Source organism: Pongo abelii, chromosome 19 (assembly GCF_028885655.2).
Source record: "Pongo abelii isolate AG06213 chromosome 19, NHGRI_mPonAbe1-v2.0_pri, whole genome shotgun sequence".
Classification (NCBI taxonomy): domain Eukaryota; kingdom Metazoa; phylum Chordata; class Mammalia; order Primates; family Hominidae; genus Pongo; species Pongo abelii.
This window is the reverse complement of record NC_072004.2, coordinates 29,676,157-29,690,850: the sequence shown is the minus strand read 5'-3', so window position 1 is coordinate 29,690,850 and position 14,694 is coordinate 29,676,157. Positions and strand designations below refer to the sequence as shown.

The 14,694-nt window shown below is 50.3% G+C and overlaps 1 protein-coding gene across 30 annotated transcripts in view; it reads right to left on the bottom strand.

Moving 5' to 3' along the window:
- LOC129051300 (tensin-3-like) overlaps positions 1–14,694 on the bottom strand; it is a 151,528-nt gene that overhangs the window by 63,390 nt on the left and 73,444 nt on the right. The window lies entirely within an intron of this gene.

Genomic DNA, 14,694 nt, shown 5'->3' with positions numbered 1-14,694 from the left:
CTCTGTTCTCCTTCCATCTCCTGGCTTTTGGGTGGTCCACATCCTCTCCTGCACAGGCTGCCCCTGAATCACATGAACATCAGTGAGGATAAAAGACTCTTGCTTGGGGGAGCTGTTCTAGCCCTGTGCCAAAAAGGGGAGAGAAACTATGGCCCTTCCGTCACTTCCAAGTCAGCATCTGAGATCTGATGTGCACTAAAATCCCCCTGAATCATTCAGGGGTTAAATCTGGAATCAAGTAGAGGACATGCCTATGACAGGTCCCCCTGACACACTGGGGTAGAACACCCTCAGCTGCTTTGACTTGGACTAAAATGAGAACCAAGCCCCATACTGAACTGGAACTACTGCCAAGAGTTTCCAAAATACTGTGCTTGTCAAGAGGAGACTCAGGGATACGATGTCCCTTTGAGTCTTTATTTGAAAGTAAACAATATACCTACACTTGGGTTGCACAAATCTAAACCCTGTGTGTGCACAATAATGCATTTCATGACTGTAGGATGACTGAGAAACTAACTTGCTATAGGTTTATTAAACCTGGCTCCTGAGAAACCCGAAATCCTAACCTCATACAAGGTTTAAAAAACTCTCTCTACTTGTAGGCACCAGTCCTGCAAATCTGTGTTGCAAACTCACTCTCTCTAGGTGTTTTTTTTTTTGTTTTTTTTTGAGACAGAGTCTTACTGTCGCCCAGGTTGGAGTGCAGTGGCACGATCTCAGCTCACTGCAAGCTCCACCTCCCAGGTTCCTGCCATTCTCCTGCCTCAGCCTCCCAAGTAGCTGGGACTACAGGTGCCTGCTACCACGCCCAGCTAATTTTTTTGTAATTTTAGTAGAGATAGGGTTCTACTCTCTAGGTGTTTTGAAAAGAGAGCTGCCCGCTCACGTCCTCAGAAGCCTTCCCGAGCTGTGGTTTCCTTCTGGACCCTAGTGCCGATGGCGATCAAATCCAAGCCCTTCGTGATTAGAGTTCCCATGAGACAGAAACACAAGTTGCTTCTTTTGTTCTCTTGTTTTCCAGGGTGAAAAAACCCAGACAGCAAAGCCTCCCACCCAGCCTCTGCCCAGCCCATGCCTCCGTCACCTGTGTCCCTGTTGGCATGCTCTTACCACAGCCTTCAACACCCAAATAAGAGAAAGGGAAAAGGGGGGCCCAGGTAGAATCTGTGGTTAAGGTTAAACCTGCAGAAGGTAAGCCTGCAAAGACCGCCCTGTTCCAGGCCGCTTTTTTTTTCCTTTTTTTTTTTTTGAGTCAAGCTCTCACTGTCGCCCAGGCTGGAGTGCAGTGGCATGATCACGGCTGACTGCAGCCTCTCAGTGACTTCTCGGGCTCAGGTGATCCTCCCACCTCATCCTCCCAAGAAGCTGGAACTACATGCATGTATCACCAAATACGGCTAATTTTTGTATTTTTTTTTTGTAGAGATGGGGGTCTCGCCATGTTGTCCAGGCTGCTCTGACGCTCAAGCAATCCACTGGCCTCAGTCTCCCAGAGTGCTGGGATCACAGGCGTGAGCTTCCGTGCCCGGCCAGACTGCTCTTTAGAAGCATTTTCCTTCTACAGGTCCTGGAGCTCATCCTGGCCATGTGACAAACTGGCCCCATGGACTCAATGAGGTCACTAAACTCCCTTTCTCTTCTGGTAAAATGACAGCTGTGGATCAAACACTTGGAGGTCATCCCAGCCCTGGACTCCCTGAGTCAGTGAGTGAAAAGTGAGGAGAGGCATTCCTCAGATAAAGAATTAGATGCACTGCCTGGAGGGTCATTCTGGTTCCACATATGTTTGTTTGTTTGTTTTGAGATGGAGTCTCGCTCTGTTGCCCAGGACAGAGCACTTCCTAGTGTGTCACACGCAGTGGGTGAGAGCAGACTAAGCGGCAGGAAGGTAAAAACACCTCTTTTGGGAGAAAGCAGCCTAGCCTCATGGCAAAGCACACAGGCTCCACATCAGGCAGTCTGGGTCCAAGTTAAGGGTCCACCGCTTGGCACCTGCAGCCTTAGGAAAGGTCCTCCACTCGCCTCAGCCTCATCTCCCTCCTCTTGCCAGGACTGTGTGCTCATGTCCCGACCTCACCTTGGAGTTAGCAATCCATGCATGGCACACTAGGGCAAACCTGCTTTTCACAGTGGCCCTATGGCACATGGTCCTGCAGTGACCCTACAGTTCTCGGTCCCGCTGTGCCCTCCTGCAGGGCGACATCCTGCAGTGCGCTATCCTAGCACACCCTAGGCTTCACCCTAAAGACCCTACCCTAAAGCCTCATCTCATCCCACAGCGCCCCACCCCACCACGTGCCATTTGCCAAGACCAGCGGACAACTCTAGAACATGTGGTGATGCTCGCTCTAGTATCTCTATGAGAACCATGCTTTCCACTGTGAACTGTGGCTTCTTGCTCAGGAGGACAGTCCTGATCAGAAGGAAGACCTGAGCTTCAAAGAGTCTTTCTGCACATCTGGGAGCAGACCGAGGGAAGAGCCAAGCAAATCCACCTAACGAAGGCAGAGAAGACAGCAGGAGGCCGGGGGCCCTGGCGGAAGGAGGCGAGGCCGTGGACTGCTGGGACTGAAAGGGCCACTGGAGATTCCCCAAGGCCACTGCCAAAGCACATTTCCAGAGCAGCCAACCCTGGAGCTGCTCCCTTGGCTGTCACATCAACACCATGGCCACCACCCGGGCAGGAGTAAGCACACTCACCAGAAAGCCAGCAGCCTCCTCTGCACTCACCCATGTGGGGCATGCAGAGGGGGAGCACAGGGAGGAGGGAAGAGTGAAAGACACAGGCCCCATTCCCTCTGCAGCAAAGCTTCCTTGAAGTCCACGACGTCCCGGGGAGACATGGGATCCTCCCCAGGCAGGGTGGGGTTCCAGTTGGTTTGATGTTTGTCTCCACAGGTGAGGATCTGGGAGCCCCCACCTGACAGGAAGGTTAATTTCGAGACAAGCTTGTAATCAATGAGAGCCCAACTCTGGTGGGGATTTTATTTTTATTTTTTATTTTTTTTTTGAGACAGAGTCTCACTCTGCCACCCAGGCTGGAATGGAGTGGCACAATCTCGGCTCACTGCAACCTCCGCCTCCTGGGTTCAAGCGATTGTCCTGCTTCAGCCTCCCTAGTAGTTAGGATTATAAGCACCCACCATCACACCTGGCCAATTTTTGTATTTTTAGTAGAGACAGGGTTTCACCATGTTGGCCAGGCTGCTCTCGAAGTCCTGACCTCAGGCAATCCACCCACCTCGGCTTCCAATGCTGGGATTACAGGCGTGAGCCACCGTGCCCAGCCAGAATTTGGTTCTTTTTGAACCTATGTCCTTCGACTGCTTGTTTGAACAAATCAAATGTTTCCAAAACCTCACAGTATAGTAATGAAATCTGGCATCAGACAGACCTGGGTGTGAGTCCCACACCACCTGCCAGCTACAGAATCTTGGGCCAGGGCACGCATGAGCCTCAGTGACCCCATCTGTGGAGCGGGATAATGATGTCTCCCTTGTCAGGCTGTTCATAGAATAAAGACAAAAAAGTCCAATGCCTGCCTGAGACTAACAAGCCAGCCTTGCTCACTGCAGATTGTCCCTGAGCCTTGCACTGTATGTTGCCGATGCATCCAGTTAAACTGTACAGAATCTCCATTGCCCAGGGAAGTCACTGCTCGACGTTCAGCACTGTGCGCCTGGCATGGGTGCGTATCTTTTCTTTCCTCTTCACCAAAAGCCAGTGAGGACAAGGAGAGGCAGGGAACGGGGTGCCATGTTTAACCTACCCTGGCTCAAGGATCCTGGCACTGCCCTGCACCCATATTGGCCCCTGGGTAAGCAGGAGCGAGGGCCAGTGCAGGTGGAAGGCAGTCTGAAGAGTAGAGCTCAGCTGCAGCAAACCAAGCCTGTGTCATGCAATTAATGCTAGTGCGGCATTTCAAATGGAGTATCCTTCACTGACGTCCCATTGCCATGGGGTGAAAGGCAGGTGCTCAGCCTGGTCCTCAGAGCCCTGGGTGAGCCAGCCCCTGCCTCCTCGTGTGCCTCCCTCACTCCCTGTCCCTACCTTACCCGCTCTGCTTCCTCCTGCCCCAGGTTCTTTGCACATACCACACACAGTTTAGAATGCTCCTCATTCATGTATCCCAGTTTTACCTGGTTAACTTCTGTGATTTCTCAAGCACTTGGCTCAGATGGCAACTTCCAGCAAAGCATAATCTGATCTCCCTACCCGACCTGAGTCGGGATGCCATTAATATATTCTTTCTACTTTGGTCTCCTTTTTGTTTTGTTTTTTTGTTTGTTTTTTTGTTTGTTTGTTTGTTTGAGACAGGGTCTCACTCTGTTGCCCAGGCTGGAGTGCAGTGGGGTGATCTTGGCTCACTGCAACCTCCATCTGCCGGGTTCAAGTGATTCTCCTGCCTCAGCCTCCAGTAGTTGGGATTACAGGCGCCCGCCACCACACCCGGCTAATTTTTGTATTTTTAGTAGAGATGGGGTTTCACCATGTTGGCCAGGCTGGTCTTGAACTCCTGACCTCAGGTGATCTGCCCGCCTCGTCTTCCCAAAGTGTTGGGATTACAGGCGTGAGCCACCACGCCCAGCCCTGGTCTACTTTATTGTGTCGACCACAACTACAAGAAAACAACTAACTGTGAATTGTCGTCTGAGCTCTACAGCCCCCTCCCATGTGGATCCAGCAGAGGCACTAGCAGTCTAGCTCCCAGAGGTATCTCTAGCCTCTCGGGCGGCACTCTGCACGCAATAACCACCCAGCACAGCAGTCTGTAGAATGAAGAAAGGAAGAAACGAACCACTAATCCCAAAGTGGCTGTGGAGTCATCTGGCCATCTGAAGAGGCATGAGGATGCTGTTGTTAGATTTCAATAACAGACAGCTAGTTAGCTTTAGTTTTGGGTTAACAAAAATAAATGTACCCACTGACTTTAACAGGCTTATCTAAAAGAAGAGTAGGATGAAAAGCAGTGACATCTGCTCCTTCCCAAGGTTATAACATGGAATAACTGGGGCCTATTTAGGAAGACAGTGCCCACAGAATAGCAATGTGGTTAAGTATCAGCTTGACAGCTGGGTAAAAGCTAATATTGTGACTTGGATACACATGACTATAAACAATGGATTTTTCTCACCCACTGAGCTGAACTCAGTATCCTGTGCCTACTCAAGTACTGAAAACAGTAATACATATTTTTTAAGTGCTTTCTCATGTAATTCCCCAAGACTACCCTTTAAGAAGCAGTCCCCTTAGCATCTCTGCCTCCCTAAGACCCAAGACCCTGGAGTGGAGGTGACCATCCCTCTTCCCAGGGGGGCTCTGACCACTGGCAGAAAGCAGGTCTCCACTATCTGCCAGGCCTCTAGCTACAGCCCAGGCTGGCCAAAGAAGCAGTGACTAGCACTGGCCCTCGCTCCTGCTTACCCAGGGGCCAATATGGGTGCAGGGCAGTGCCAGGATCCTTGAGCCAGGGTAGGTTAAACATGGCACCCCGTTCCCTGCCTTTCCTTGTCCTCACTGGCTTTTGGTGAAGAGGAAAGAAAAGAAGCCCTTGGCAGGGCATGGTGGCTCACACCTGTAATCCCAGCACTTTGGGAGGCCAAGGCAGGGGATCACAAGGTCAGGAGTTCAAGACCAGCCTGGCCAACGTGGTGAAACCCAGTCTCTACTAAAAATACAAAAATTAGCCAGGTGTGGTGGTAGGCGCCTGTAAACCCAGCTACTTGGGAGACTGAGGCAGGAGGATTGTTTGAACCCGGGAGGCGGAGGTTGCAATGAGCTGAGATCGTGCCATTGCACTCCAGCCTGAGACGCTGTCTGAAAAAAAAGAAAAAGAAGCCCTTTTATGGATGTCATGTTAGGAATCCCAGCAAGGCCTAAGCCTGCAGTGAGAATATCAGCTCCCCTGGTTGTCTCCAGGGCCTGTGCGCTGCTCCTAGCAGCCTCACCCGCCCTGAAAACTAGCAGTGTAAACAGCTCTGTAAAAAGAAACAAAAGGCCAGGCACAGTGGCTCACGTCTGTAATCCCAGCACTTTGGGAGGTGGAGGCAAGTGGATCACTTGAGGCCAGGAGTTCAAGACCAACCTGGCCAACATGGCGAAATCCTGTCTCTCCTAAAAATACAAAAAATTAGCCAGGCGTGGTGGTATGTGGCTGTAGTCCCAGTTACTCCGGAGGCTAAGGCAGGAAAATTGCTCAAACCCAGGAGGTGGAGATTGCAGTGAGCCGAGATGGTGCCACTGCACTCCAGCCTGGGCAACAGAGCGAGACTCCATCTCCAACAAATAAATAAACCAAAAGAAACAAAAGCCACGGACAAATCCGCAAGGAAGCAGGACTATGAAGGGCACGGTGACGAGAGACACAGATCACAGCTGCCGGGCTATGTGTGAGGTGGGGACAATTAAACAGGTTGTTCTGAGACACCTCTGCACATTCTGTTTTTGTTTCACCAAGCAAATGGAGAATAAATACATGTAAAATCTTTTTCAAAGGCAACAACCTGAACAACATTCAGCTGGCAAATTTCAAGGCATTTATTTGTTCATCCTTCATTGATTCCTCCACCACCCAGCACATACGATTTGGGGGTTCAGCGCACACTCTTTGGAATACTAATGCCTGGGTAGGCAGCCAGCTCTACTGCTCGAGTAAGCCGTCTGATCTTGGGAATTTACTTACCCTCTGTGTGACTCAGTTTCCTCATCTGGAAAAGGGAGACAGAAACAGCATTCTTGGAAGGATTAAATAAGGAAACATAAACATAGGGCTTAGAACAGTGCCCGGCCAGTAATAAGTGCCAAAGAAATATTAGCTACTTATTCCATTATCTTATTTCTGTGTCAGGCCTGTGTGAGGCCCTGGAAATGCACTTTATCCACAAGTTATTGGGATCCCCCTTAGATCACAAAACTAACTGTGACCACAATGCCCATTTAACAGTAGGAGAAACAACGCTCAGAGAGGGTAAGTGATTTTCCCAAAGCCACAGGGTTAATAAGACATTTTTTCCCTTCCAGAACAAGAATACCAGGAACCAATTAATTATCAGGATTGCCCAACTTGATTTTCTGCTTAATGCTTTTAAACATAAGCAGCAATCATTAAGAACTGCCAGAGAAAGTACACCCCATGGAGGGTGGGAAACTAAAATAAAGTAATCTTGTCATTTTACCTTCACATTCAACTATGAGAAACAACAGACTAAGATTGTGTCTCTATTTATTTGTAACCAAATAGTCACAGGATCCTGCCTCCCTGGCCAGGAGCTCAGGCTGGTTTGGAACCATATGGAAAGAGGCAGCTCAGGAAGACTGGCATCAGGGAGAGGTAAGCAATGCTCGGGGAGGACACAGAGATGTCAGCATTTCCAAAGAAGTCGGAAGCTCCCCTTTGCTCTTCTCACAGATAAGTTTCCCAAGAAGGGGCAGATGGGGCAGACGGTTCTTAGGACACAAGATCCCACCGAACATCTGCAGCATTGAAGTGAAAGGGGAAAAATGACTTGGAAATGCCCCTTCACTGCAAAGCAGCCAGTACCGGAGGCCACAGAGGAGGGTGGCCAGGGACAGACAAAGTGCCCAGTGCCAGCCCAGCCAAGAGGTGGCACGTGGGGAGTTGGGAACTTACTGTGCTAGGCCTGGGCAGGGACCACCGGCCAGGGCTGCTTTTCCCTTCCAGAAACAGCTCCTCCTACGTTTCGCTCCTTCCCCTGCTTTAGTCAAGCACACCCCTCTTCATGTTAATGTCTCGGCAGCTCTGGGTGTAAAGGAGGCAGCTGGAATAGCCCACCAGGTGGGAGAGCCTGGTGAGTGTGGAAGTCCCCAGGACCACAGCCAGGAGCAGCTGGCAGGTGTGCCCGGCCCCACGGTGGGCACGCAGGCACGGAGCTCACAGGACAATGTCCGCCCAGGGCTGAGGGCCAGCCTGCCAAGGGCCTGAGGGACAGGAACAAGAACAGCACTCTCCGGGAGAGCCCTCTGACCAGGAAGCTGAGTGGCTGTGCCTTCCTGGGGACTAGCCACTAGGGAGAACCGCCTCTCAAAAGTTCCCCCAGGAAAAACAAAACCTACTTCGAGTTGCTGGGAGGGCGGGTTACTCACCTCTGTATCCCAGGTAAGAGATGCCTGATGCCCACTGGCCTTCCTCCCTCCCTCTTTCCTTCCTCTCCCCCAACCCCATTCTCTCCTTTACCACTTTCTTCCTTAGTTCGTTTTTGCTCCACTTCATTCCAAATAGAATTTGAGATGACTCATTGAATGAATTGAACATAATTAAATAGTTTTTAAAATAAAAACCAAACCAATAAACAAGCACAAAAACAGGGTTAAAGACAGAGTGGCCGGGCCAGGGAGAAGGAAAGGTATGCAGCGAAACCTCAGTTATGAGAATGAGGCACCAGACAGGTTCTGAGTTACAAAACGGGAGATGGAGGCTGGATACACGGCAGATCTTGGTGACATAGAGTCCCGGACCTGCCTGAGGAGGGCTTATTACCTCACTTAGCACTCAGAGCTAAGAGGAAGGGTGGCCAGCCCAGGCCACGTCGTGTCCTCAGCTGTTAGACTCACCCAGGCAGCTGTTTAAACTGATCTCACTGATCTCATGACTACATGGTCAGTCACGTCCCTTTAACTGACAGGGAGATTTGTGTGTGCTTTTTTGTAACATCTTATATGCACTTACATTCTTTTATTTTTATCAGTTATTTCATAACGAAAACATTTCTTCACATAGAAAAGTGGACCAAGGGAGGGGAGGTGGGGAGGGCCTCATTGGGCCCCCAGCATAACCCTATCAGTGAGCAGGGTGTTCTGGGGGCGCCCGTTCCACTGGAAACCACGTGGTGTCTCCTTCCAGGCTGAACACAAATGGGGGGCCCCAGTTTATAACTAGCCAGGGGTGCACTGCTCAGACCAGGCTCAGCTCCACAGGGCAGCCTGCGCTTCCTGCCACCTGCCCACCATTTGGCAGGGGCAGACAGAGCAGTGACAGCAGGGGGTCAAAATAGGACCACCTGTCCCTTTACTGGCCACAGTCCTCAGGCCCGGAGACACTAAACAGGACTTTAACTCCTCCGAGCAAACGAGTTGACAGCACCACCAGCCTCCCAGGATCTCTGTGGGGACTAAGAAGATGCCTCAAGGCACCAAGCCCAAGCCAGCAGCACTCATCACCAGCCCTGGGGGAGAGAGGAGGGTTGCATGTGTTGTTTCCAGTCCAACTCCCGCATTTTACAATGGAGGAAAGGTCATGGGGAGGGGCTGCTCTGGGGGGCAACAGCTGGGCAGGGTGTGGCACCCTGAGGACAGGCCAGTTTATTCCTTACTTCATGGTGACAGAAAACAGGCCGAGCCCTAGAGAGCCAGCTCTCCCAAAGTACCCCCAATGGGAGTGTCCTCAACCGCAGGCAGCGGCCAGCCAGGCAGAGCCAGGCAGGGGGCTCCCATCCATAGGTGAGAAAGTCAGCAAGGGCGGCCTGGGAGGGAAGTGCCTTCTCTAGAAGGTGACAACATTGTTAATGAGCCCGTGTTAATGTCAGTCATCTTGGGAGTCTGAAAGTGCCCTGCAGCAGGTGGGAGGGGTTATGTATGCTGAGTCCACTCTGGAGAGTGCCCTGCAGAGCTGTGTTCTGTCCTGTTAGATGTCCCACCCAAACTCACACAGATCCCCCTGCAGAGAGCCTGGAAACCAGCCCCTCAGGGCACAGCACAGGCATCCCATGGACAGCCCCACCAAACCCCCAGCATACAGACACCTGGTCCTGTCCACATGGGACGTCGGCGGTGCTGAGGGGGGCAAGACCCACAGATGCTGGCCACCATGGGCCACAGAGAGAGGTCCCTGGCCCTGCAGCCAGCTGGTTCTATACAATAGCTCAATGTTTGCAAGGCTGAGGGAACGGCCTAATTCACCCACCCCAGCCTGGCAAACTCTGATGGGCAAAGGGGCTGCCCAGAGAATGCTGAGAGGATCACCCCAACTCAGGCCAGGACCATACCTGCCTCCACACCCAGAAGGGCACAGTAGGGCTTTTGCTTTAGAATGAAGAGCTAATGAATTGCACTGACACTGACAGAGCAGCCTTAACCTGGAGTTTATCCTGCAATAATCAGATTCACATGGATAACCCGGGAAAGAACAAGCAGAGAGGGTTCTGAGCAGCCCTGCTTCCCTTTCATATCCACGAATGCAAACAAGTATTTGCAGGAGGGCCAGCCCATTTCAGGCACTGCAGGGAGAATGCAGGTGTGACAGAAGGGAAAGACCAGGATGGACTGAAAACTGAATGGATGAGAATCCTGTCCTGGAGGTGCTGGATAAGTACACATTTAAGACCCCATAAAGGAGAGAGAAGGCAGTGCCAGAGGTGGCGGTGATGGGCACCTGGGAGAGGAAGAGCTCGTCTCCAGCTCTAGAAACCACGGCCACTTTGCAGATCCATCAGGGCAGCTCTTGGGATAGGCCAGGATGGCTAGAAAGCAACTGATACAAAGTGGGTGCCTGTGGCAGAGGTGGGGCAGGAGGAGCAAATTCCTTCAGAGGACAGAGTCTGGGCAGAGAAATGGAGACACACTGCATGTGGTGGGTGGGGGCAGCCAGGAGTGACACACGCCATGCTCACAGGATGCATGAGAAAGAGGCTCAAGTCCGGGCTCAAGGAGCCCAAATGCCAGGTGATGAATCCATGACGATGAAAGGTGTCAGAAGTTTCTGCATAGGGGAGTGACACAATCCCAATGTTTTTAACAAGGTTTAGTGGTAGCAGCAGCAAGATTAATATAAGGGGAACACTGGGCAGTGATGAGATAGGTGGAAATGTCAGGCCCAAGAGCAGACAGCTGCTGACCTGGACCTCATCTGTTAGTGGCATCAGGAGTGGCTCCAGCAGGCTCCAGGAGCCCAGGGTGCACTTCCCAGACATCAGGTCGGAGGTTGAAATCCGCAATGGGGGGAGTATTTATACCAAAGAAATCAGCAAACACTGCCGACCGAGCTTTTACCTGGAAAGCCTCTATTAAACATTCACCAGCAACCCCCTGATATTCATCCTCTAGAAGCCTCAGATTCCCTACCTGGGGAATGGGGGTGGAAATGGCACATAATGCAGAGTTCTAGGAAGATCAAGCAAGGTGAGCATGCAAAGTGCTTAATACTGTGCCTGGAACACCACACATGCTCGACACGTGCCAGCTTTTACTACTATGTTACATCATTACTATTGGGGCAGTCAATGGAGGCCAGGAGGGCATCCATTCAGGATGTGAGGAGAAGGAAGACAAGGCCAACAGAACCAGGTCCCCTGAAGCTGAGGAGGTAAATGATGCTGAGACAGCAACAGGGAACGTGCAAGGACCAGCACGTACAGGTGCAGGCCCGGCAAGCACACACAAAACACAGCCCATGAGACATTCACTGCCCCACACCTGCTGCTCACCTCAGCCAACCCCCTCCACATCTGGAGCTCCAAGAGTGAGAACCAACTGGGCAACAACAGGTCCCCATTCCTTAAGGATGCTTTCAGCTCTTCTTCCTCGAGTGTTTCTCAGCCCTTTTGAAGGTTATGAGTATTAGTGAATGACATTAACAAGACTGTCTTCCAAGGACTCTCATTGTGTAGGACAACTCAGTATCATAGTAACTTCCTCCCTACCTTACCCCTTTCTTTTAAGAAAATGATAACCTCTCTTTATAAATGTCTTTTAAAATATTCAATGTGGGCTCAATTCTTCCCATATCATTCTCCCTGGAGGTGTGCTGGTAAAGGGGAGGGGAAGGGAGGGGAGGGGAGGGGAGGGGAGAGGCAACCACCTCGATGTATCCTCTGTCCATTCCTGTGGTATAAACACTCCCACCGTGATTCATTCTAAGCTAGCTGGGTAATTCCACTGAAGATGGAGTGGGGATGTGTGAGTGATCTTACTCAATTCCTCACTAAAATGTTCTCTTTTTACAGGTGTGGAAATGATGTCCTTGATATCTAATTGACCTGTCCAAGGTCATCTGGTTAGTCAGCAGAAGCCACATATGGCCAGGATCAGTGCTCTTGGCCAGGGCCTACAGCTCCTCCCCACTTCCACACACATGTCATGGATAGGCAACCTATCTCAGAGACAGGCCCTTCTCACTCCAAATAGCTTCAACAGCCTCCAAGAGGCCACTCCTCCTAATCACTCTCCCTTTCATCTTCCCACTTTCTCCACTAAATTAACTTCGTTACCACTTCTGAAACCCAAGCTATCAAAAACCCATCACGACCATGGTTTCCTGCCACTCAAGCACCTAGAATGCTCCCTATTTCTATAGAGCTCCAAATCAGTCCCCTCCAACCACTACACACTATGGTGCCCTCCATCCATCCTCCGCCATCCGCAGAGCGTATTACAGTTGAAGGACCATGGGAAAGGACTTGGAGGCAGGGAGCCCGACTCAAATCCTAGCTCTGCCCTACAGACAGGGTACTCCGGGTAGTCAGTGAGCCCTGTCGCCTCAGTGTCCTCATCTGTAAAAAGGGGGACAATGACAGGGACCCAGCACTATCCTGAGGTGCACCTTGCACTTGCTCCTAGCAGCTCACAAGCAGAAGCTTGAGTCTATCAGGAGACTCTGGGAAGAGGACATAGTCTGAGGCACCAAAAAGGAAGTATATCTGCTCAGGTCAATTCTAAAATCTATTGAGACAATATGTCTCATGCCAAAATAATGTCAATATGCCACATACATGAAGTTTACACTGCACAGAAACATGGGTCATCTTACTCAATTTCTTACAGGTGAGGAAATAATGTCCTTGGTATCTAACTGGCCCGTCCAAGGTCATCTGGTTAGTCAGCTGAGGCCACATCTGCCCAGGATCAGTGTTCTAGGCCAAGGCCCATGGCTCCTCCCAACTCCCACACACAGGCCATGGGACAGTCACCTGGGGCTCTGCCAAAGGGCAGCTTCACTAGCTGAGCACAGGGCATCCATTTCCCTTTTAAAGACGGGGACAGATGTGTCCTCTAACCTCTGAGGCTTCCATCTGGAAGTGCCTCATGAGTCAGTGGCTCACGTTTAGAACGGCTGTGCCTCCTGGATGCCCCAGGCTTTTTTCCCCCTCATTTCTATCTCAGAGAGATTAGATGTCCTGTACAAATTGGATCTGAAAATGATAATATAATAAAATGTAATATAAAACAAGATGAAATAAAATCAGGCTGCGCTGGGATGACCTGTGAAAAATGGGGCTGCTCCAGCCACCTCCTGTGAGCAGAAGCCAACCGCAGACGAAGCCTTCTGCGTGAGGAACAAGCAGTCCCTTCCCGCAGATTCAAGCTTGCAGCTTGGGAGTCAGACCCCAGGCATGCAGGCCCCAGGCCATCTGAGGAGCCTGTGTAGACCCCTGTGGCTGAAGGGCAGGGCCTCACTGCCCTTGAGAGGCTAGCTCTGAGAACCAGCTTTTTAAATAACAAGTACCACCTACTTTCATTCTTATGATAAAAGTTACTTTGTTACAGAAAATTCAGAAAGTAGACATATACAAAAAGAAGCAGACAGAATCAGCCTCTCCCTCCCTCCCATACCCCAAGATAACCAACTTTAGCCAAATGGGATGGACCCCTAAATAAGTATGGGCGACTTTCTTCCGCCCATACTTATTTAAAAGCCAAATGGTGCTTTATGTCCATATCACTATATTTTCTTCTGCACTGCAATTTTTAACAGCGGCATAGTACTCAATTGTCCAGATGGAACCGAATCCCCCTTTAACAGCATGTTTTTTGGTCTCCAATTTCCCACTCTTATGAATGAGGCTATGAGAAACATTCTATAGTTTAAAATGTTAACATCCTTAGTGGCTGCCTCGGAATAAACACCCAGAGATGCCATGTGCCTTGGGGTCCACATCGCTAGGACTTCCTCTAGAAAGTGCTGTGACTTCCAGGACCACATGCATCATCCTAGAGAAGAGGAAACATACAAAACATGAAACCCATTCCATCTTTTTCTATTTAAGCATATTTTATCCCCTTTCCAAAAAAGAAACTATCTTGTCAAAGGTAAAGGGACTTGAAGTGTCTGGATAGTTATGAAACCAGTGTCCCACAGAACAGAGCAGAGCAGAAAACGGCACCTCCAACCCTCTCAGCAAGCACCTTCATCCCCTCCCAGGTCAGTCTCAGGCCCCAAGTGGACTATGCCACTGGAGTGTCCTAGAATGTAAATTCCCCCACAAGAGAACCACGGCAGGCCTCCATATCCCCACACAGGGCCCAGTGCCTGGTGCATCAGAGGTTCCCCAGGACATAAATATTTATAAACTGATTGATTAATGAAGGAGGGGCAGGGCAGTGGAAGAGAGGACTCATCTGTTCCATAATCAAGACCATAACTTCAAGTTTATGATTTATTACCCACCATATCTGGCAAAGGTAGCACCATCCTCCTCCCCATTGGAGACTGACAAAAATGCCTAGTGTCATCTGTTAATGAATGAAATGCATTCCCACAAACATCCATATGTTGAAGTCCTAGCGCCCAGGACCTCAGAGGGTGACAGTTTGGAAACAGGATCTTTAAAGAAACGATTAAGTTAAAATGACACCATTAGGGTGGCCCTAATCCAGTATGAGTGGTGTCTTTATAAAAAGAAGAGATTATCCTGGCTAACACGGTGAAACCCCGTCTCTACTAAAAATACAAAAAATTAG